This window comes from Arachis stenosperma, chromosome 4 (genome assembly GCF_014773155.1).
Source record: "Arachis stenosperma cultivar V10309 chromosome 4, arast.V10309.gnm1.PFL2, whole genome shotgun sequence".
Classification (NCBI taxonomy): domain Eukaryota; kingdom Viridiplantae; phylum Streptophyta; class Magnoliopsida; order Fabales; family Fabaceae; genus Arachis; species Arachis stenosperma.
This window is the reverse complement of record NC_080380.1, coordinates 116259705-116267214: the sequence shown is the minus strand read 5'-3', so window position 1 is coordinate 116267214 and position 7510 is coordinate 116259705. Positions and strand designations below refer to the sequence as shown.

Below are 7510 nucleotides of genomic sequence, written 5' to 3'. Positions count from 1 at the left end.
TAGTCTTACCGGCCCACCTCACTCCGATAGTGATGCCACACATTGACCAGAGGCAGTGGAGGTTCTTCTTGAGGCAACCAAAGTAGGTTAATTTATCATGGGTGGTGGAGTTCTACTCCAACTACCACTCACCCTTTCTCACATCAGTCTTTGTGCACCGAAAGCAAGTGTCAGTCACAATGGAAGCCATCCAAGGAGTACTTAAGATTGGGCCATTAGCGGACGGATATGACGCCTATCAGGAAGTCTTGTCAGCATGCGACGAACGTGAGTTCGATTGGAGCGCGGTCCTCCGCGTAATCGCTTTGCCTGACGCATATTGGATTTGGGGGACTATAAAGCAGAGACCAAAGGGTTTAGATGCGCGTTTCCTCACTCAAGAAGCCGCGACATGGGCCCAAATTCTAGCTCACTACGTGCTCCCGAGCACACATGGGTCATCCATTACCGCCGAGCTTTCCTTATTGATATGGTGCATCTTAACCGAGAAACCGGTCGACATTTCGCATGCCATTCGCCAATCCATGGGGCGCATTCATGCCAAGGGAAATTTACCCTTCCCCGCTATGGTGACCAAATTAGTAGCGACAGCCGGAGTCCACCGAGAGGCTAAGGATAGGAGGACCTCAATCCCGGTCGAGGGCGATGTTATTCCGACCAAGAGGTGCCTCAAGCCTCCGAAAGTCACCAAGGACCTTGGACTAATCACACCAACTCGCAACACCACTACCTCATCCGCACCACAAAAATCAGCCACCCAACGCCTTGAAGACCTTCACAGGAAGTTGGACCGTTATGAGAGGCGTAACCAGCGCCGATATGCTCACGTGAAGAAGCTTCTAAGCATTGTCACCCCATGGTGTACGAAATTGTGATCACTACAACTTCGCACAACTAACCAGCAAGTGCACTGGGTCGTCCAAGTAATACCTTACGTGAGTAAGGGTCGATCCCACGGAGATTGTTGCTATGAAGCAAGCTATGGTCACCTTGTAAATCTCAGTCAGGCAAACTCAAATGTATATGGTGATGAACGAAAATAACATAAAAGATAAAGATAGAGATACTTATGTAATCCATTGGTAGGAACTTCAGATAAGCGCATGAAGATGCCTTCCCTTCCGTCTCTCTGCTTTCCTACTGTCTTCATCCAATCCTTCTTACTCCTTTCCATGGCAAGCTTTTGCAAGGGTTTCACCGTTGTCAGTGGCTACCTCCCATCCTCTCATTGGAAATGTTCAACGCACCCTGTCACGGCACGGCTATCCATCTGTCGGTTCTCAATCAGGCCGGAATAGAATCCAGTGATTCTTTTGCGTCTGTCACTAACGCCCCGCCCTCAGGAGTTTGAAGCACGTCACAGTCATTCAATCATTGAATCCTACTCAGAATACCACAGACAAGGTTAGACCTTCCAGATTCTCTTGAATGCCGCCATCAGTTCTCGCCTATACCACGAAGACTCTGATCTCACGGAATGGCTGGCTCGTTTGTCAGGCGAGCACTCGGTTGTCAGGCGATCAACCATGCATCGTGTTATCAGGAATCCAAGAGATATTCACTAGAGCTTTGATTGCTTGTAGAACAAGAATGGTTGTCAGTCACCTTGTTCATGAGTGAGAATGATGATGAGTGTCACGGATCATCACATTCATCAAGTTGAAGAACAAGTGATATCTTGGACAAAGAACAAGCGGAATTGAATAGAAGAACAATAGTAATTGCATTAATACTCGAGGTACAGCAGAGCTCCACACCTTAATCTATGGTGTGTAGAAACTCCACCGTTGAAAATACATAAGCATAAGGTCTAGGCATGGCCGAATGGCCAGCCTCCCAATGATCTAAGATAGCATAAAACTCAAAGATAGCTACCCAGATATCTTAATACAATAGTAAAAGGTCCTACTTATAGAAAACTAGTAGCCTAGGGTGTACAGAGATGAGTAAATGACATAAAAATCCACTTCCGGGCCCACTTGGTGTGTGCTTGGGCTGAGCAATGAAGCATTTTCGTGTAGAGACTCTTCTTGGAGTTAAACGCCAGCTTTTATGCCAGTTTGGGCGTTTAACTCCCATTTGGGTGCCAGTTCCAGCGTTTAACGCTGGGATTTCTTGAGGTGACTTTGAACGCCGGTTTGGGCCATCAAATCTTGGGCAAAGTATGGACTATCATATATTGCTGGAAAGCCCAGGATGTCTACTTTCCAACGCCGTTGAGAGCGCGCCAATTGGGCTTCTGTAGCTCCAGAAAATCCACTTCGAGTGCAGGGAGGTCAGAATCCAACAGCATCTGCAGTCCTTTTGAGTCTCTGGATCAGATTTTTGCTCAGATCCCTCAATTTCAGCCAGAAAATACCTGAAATCACAGAAAAACACACAAACTCATAGTAAAGTCCAGAAAAGTGAATTTTAACTAAAAACTAATAAAAATATACTAAAAACTAACTAGATCATACTAAAAACATACTAAAAACAATGCCAAAAAGCGTACAAATTATCCGCTCATCACAACACCAAACTTAAATTGTTGCTTGTCCCCAAGCAACTGAAGATCAAATAAGATAAAAGAAGAGAATATGCAATGAACTCCAAAAACATCTATGAAGATCAGTATTAATTAGATGAGCGGGGCTTTTAGCTTTTTGCCTCTAAATAGTTTTGGCATCTCACTTTATCCTTTGGAATTCAGAATGATTGGCTTCTTTAGGAACTCAGAATCCAGATAGTGTTATTGATTCTCCTAGTTAAGTATGATGATTCTTGAACACAGCTACTTATTGAGTCTTGGCCGTGGCCCAAAGCACTCTGTCTTCCAGTATTACCACCGGATACATACATGCCACAGACACATAATTAGGTGAACCTTTTCAGATTGTGACTCAGCTTTGCTAAAGTCCCCAATTAGAGGTGTCCAGGGTTCTTAAGCACACTCTTATTGCCTTGGATCACAACTTTATTCTTTCTTTCTTTTCTTTCTTTTTTTTCGGTTTTTTTTTCTCTTTTTTTTTTCTCGCTTGCTTCCTCTTTTTTTTTTTTGTATTCACTGCTTTTTCTTGCTTCAAGAATCATTTTTATGATTTTTCAGATCCTCAGTAACATGTCTCATTTTTCATCATTCTTTCAAGAGCCAACATCCATGAACCACAAATTCAAAAGACATATGCACTGTTCATGCATACATTCAGAGAGCAAAAGTAATGCCACCACATCAAAATAATTAGACTGCTATAAAATTCAAAATTCATGCAATTCTTTTTCTTTTTCAATTAAGAACGTTTTTATTCAAGAAAGGTGATGGATTCATAGGAAATTCATAACTTTAAGGCATAGACACTAAGACACTAATGATCACAAGACACAAACATAGATAAACATAAGCATAAAATTCGAAAAACAAGAAAACAAAGAACAAGGAGATTAAAGAACGGATCCACCTTAGTGATAGCGGCTCTTTCTTCCTCTTGAAGATCCTATGGAGTGCTTGAGCTCCTCAATGTCTCTTCCTTGCCTTTGTTGCTCCTCTCTCATGATTCTTTGATCTTCTCTAATTTCATGGAGGAGAATGGAGTGTTCTTGATGCTCCACCCTTAGTTGTCCCATGTTGGAACTCAATTCTCCTAGGGAGGTGTTTACTTGCTCCCAATAGTCTTGTGGAGGAAAGTGCATCCCTTGAGGCATCTCAGGGATCTCTTGATGAGAGGGGTCTCTTGTGTGCTCCATCCTTTTCTTGGTGATGGGCTTGTCCTCATCAATGGGGGTATCTCCTTCTATGTCAACTCCAACTGAATAACAGAGGTGACAAATGAGATGAAGAAAGGCTAGCCTTGCCAAGGTGGAAGACTTGTCTGCCACTTTATAGAGTTCTTGGGCTATAACCTCATGAACTTCCACTTCTTCTCCAATCATGATGCTATGAATCATGATGGCCCGGTCTAGAGTAACTTCGGACCGGTTGCTAGTGGGAATGATTGAGCGTTGAATGAACTCCAACCATCCTCTAGCCACGGGTTTGAGGTCATGCCTTCTCAATTGAATCGGCTTGCCTCTTGAATCTCTCTTCCATTGTGCGCCCTCTTCACATATGATTGTGAGGACTTGGTCCAACCTTTGATCAAAGTTGACCCTTCTAGTGTAAGGATGTTCATCTCCTTGCATCATAGGCAAATTGAATGCCAACCTTACACTTTCCGGACTAAAATCCAAGTATTTCCCCCGAACCATAGTAAGATAATTCTTTGGATCCGGGTTCATACTTTGATCATGGTTCTTGGTGATCCATGCATTGGCATAGAACTCTTGAACCATCAAGATTCCGACTTGTTGAATGGTGTTGGTAAGTACTTCCCAACCTCTTCTTCGGATCTCATGGCGGATCTCCGGATATTCACCCTTTTTGAGTGAAAAGGGGACTTCGGGGATCACCTTCTTCAAGGCCACAACTTCATAGAAGTGGTCTTGATGCACCCTTGAGATGAACCTATCCATCTCCCATGACTCGGAGGTGGAAGCTTTTGCCTTCCCTTTCCTCTTTCTAGAGGTTTCTCCGGCCTTGGATGCCATAAATGGTTATGGAAAACGAAAAAGCAACGCTTTTACCACACCAAACTTAAAAGGTTTGCTCGTCCTCGAGCAAAAGAAGAAAGAAGAGAGTAGAAGAAGAAGAAATGAGGGAGAAGGGAGATGGTGGTTAATTCGGCCAAAGAGGGGGAGAAGTGGTGTTTAGGTTGTGTGAAAATGAAGGAGTGAAGAAGGGTATTTATAGGAGAGAGGGGAGATGGTGTTCGGCCATTATGGGTGGGTTTGGGAGGGAAAGTGGTTTGAATTTAAAGGGTGAGGTTGGTGGGGTTTTATGAAGGATGGATGTGAGTGGTGAAGAGAAAGATGGGATTTGATAGGTGAAGGGTTTTTGGGGAAGAGGTATTGAGGTGATTGGTGAATGGGGGAAGAAGAGAGAGGGTGGTGGTGGGGTTGGTGAGGGTCCTGTGGGGTCCACAGATCCTGTGGTGTCAAGGAAAAGTCATCCCTGCACCAAATGTTGCTCAAAATCACGTTTTGAGCTATTTCTGGCGTTAAACGCCGGGCTGGTGCCCATTCCTGGCGTTTAACGCCAGGTTCTTGCCCTTTCCTGGCGTTTAACGCCAGTCTGGTGCCCCTTTCTGGCGTTAAACGCCCAGAATGGTGCCAGACTGGGCGTTAAACGCCCAACTGCTAGGCGTACTGGCGTTTGAACGCCAGCAACATCTTCCTCCAGGGTGTGCTGTTTTTCTTCCTGTTTTTCATTTTGTTTTTGCTTTTTTCATTGATTTTGTGACTTCTTACGATCATCAACCTACAAAAAAGATAAAATAACAAAAGGAAATGGTTAATTATAAAACATTGGGTTGCCTCCCAACAAGCGCTTCTTTAATGTCATTAGCTTGACAGATGGCTCTCATGGAGCCTCACAGATACTCAGAGCAATGTGGGAACCTCCCAACACCAAACTTAGAGTTTGAATGTGGGGGTTTAACACCAAACTTAGAGTTTGGTTGTGGCCTCCCAACACCAAACTTAGAGTTTGACTGTGGGGGCTCTATTTGTCTCTGATTTGAGGGAAGCTCTTCAAGCTTCTTCTCCATGGTGATAGAGGGATATCCTTGAGCCTTAAACACCAAGGATTCTTCATTCACTTGAATGATCAACTCTCCTCTATCAACATCAATCACAGCCTTTGCTGTGGCTAGGAAGGGTCTGCCAAGGATGATGGATTCATCCATGCACTTCCCAGTCTCTAGGACTATGAAATCAGTAGGGATGTAATGGTCTTCAACTTTTACCAAAACATTCTCTATAAGTCCATGAGCTTGTTTTCTTGAGTTGTCTGCCATCTCTAGTGAGATACTTGCAGCTTGTACCTCAAAGGTCCCTAGCTTCTCTATTACAGAGAGGGGCATGAGGTTTACACTTGACCCTAAGTCACACAAGGCCTTCTTGAAGGTTATGGTGCCTATGGTACAAGGTATGGAAAACTTCCCAGGATCCTGCCTCTTTTGAGGCAGTTTCTGCCTAGACAAGTCATCCAGTTCTTTGGTGAGCAAAGGGGGTTCATCCTCCCAAGTCTCATTTCCAAATAACTTGTCATTTAGCTTCATGATTGCTCCAAGGTATTTAGCAACTTGCTCTTCAGTGACATACTCATCCTCTTCAGAGGAAGAATACTCATCAGAGCTCATGAAAGGCAGAAGTAAGTCCAATGGAATCTCTATGGTCTCATTTTGAGCCTCAGATTCCCATGGTTCCTCATTGAGGAACTCAGAGGAGATTGGTGCACACCCATTGAGGTCTTCCTCAGTGGCGTCCTCCTCCTCTCTTTCCTCTCCACATTCGGCCATGTTTATGGCTTTGCACTCTCCTTTTGGATTTTCTTCTGTATTACTTGGGAGAGTACTAGGAGGGAGTTCAGTAACTTTCTTACTCAGCTGTCCCACTTGTGCCTCCAAATTCCTAATGGAGGACCTTGTTTCATTCATGAAACTTTGAGTGGTCTTTATTAGATCAGAGACCATTGTTGCTAAGTCAGAGGTATTCTGCTTAGAACTCTCTGTCTGTTGCTGAGAAGTTGATGGAAAAGGCTTGTTATTGCTAAACCTGTTTCTTCCACCATTATTATTATTGAAACCTTGTTGAGGTCTCTCTTGATTCTTCCATGAGAAATTTGGGTGATTTCTCCATGAAGAATTATAGGTGTTTCCATAGGGTTCTCCTAGGTAATTCACCTCTTCCATTGAAGGGTTCTCAGGATCATAAGCTTCTTCCTCAGATGAAGCTTCCTTAGCACTGCCAGGTGTATTTTGCATTCCAGACAGACTTTGAGAAATCAAATTGACTTATTGAGTCAATATTTTGTTCTGAGCCAAAATGGCATTCAGAGTATCAATCTCAAGAACTCCTTTCTTCTGACTTGTCCCATTGTTCACAGGATTCCTTTCAGAAGTGTACATGAATTGGTTATTTGCAACCATCTCAATTAGTTCTTGAGCCTCTGTAGGCGTCTTCTTCAGATGAAGAGATCCTCCAGCAGAGCTATCCAAAGACATCTTGGATAGTTCAGAGAGACCATCATAGAAAATACCTATGATGCTCCATTCAGAAAGCATGTCTGAGGGACATTTTCTGATCAATTGTTTGTATCTTTCCCAAGCTTCATAGAGGGATTCTCCATCCTTCTGTCTGAAGGTCTGGACTTCCACTCTAAGCTTACTCCATTTTTGAGGTGGAAAGAACTTTGCCAAGAAGGCATTGACTAGCTTTTCCCAAGAGTCCAGGCTATCTTTAGGTTGTGAGTCCAACCATATTCTAGCTCTGTCTCTTATAGCAAAAGGGAATAGCATCAGTCTGTAGACCTCAGGGTCAACCCCATTAGTCTTGACTGTGTCACAGATTTGCAAGAACTCAGCTAAAAACTGATGAGGATCTTCCATTGGAAGTCCATGGAATTTGCAATTCTGTTGCATTAGAGAAACTAATT

At 43.6% G+C, this 7510-nt stretch overlaps 1 non-coding gene across 1 annotated transcript; it reads left to right on the top strand.

Annotated features, from left to right (window-relative positions):
* The first annotated feature begins 7133 nt into the window (after positions 1 to 7133).
* LOC130977916 (small nucleolar RNA R71) lies at positions 7134 to 7241 on the top strand. The gene has a single exon (XR_009085586.1). It is a non-coding gene; the product is annotated as a small nucleolar RNA R71 (small nucleolar RNA).
* Positions 7242 to 7510: the final 269 nt, after the last annotated feature.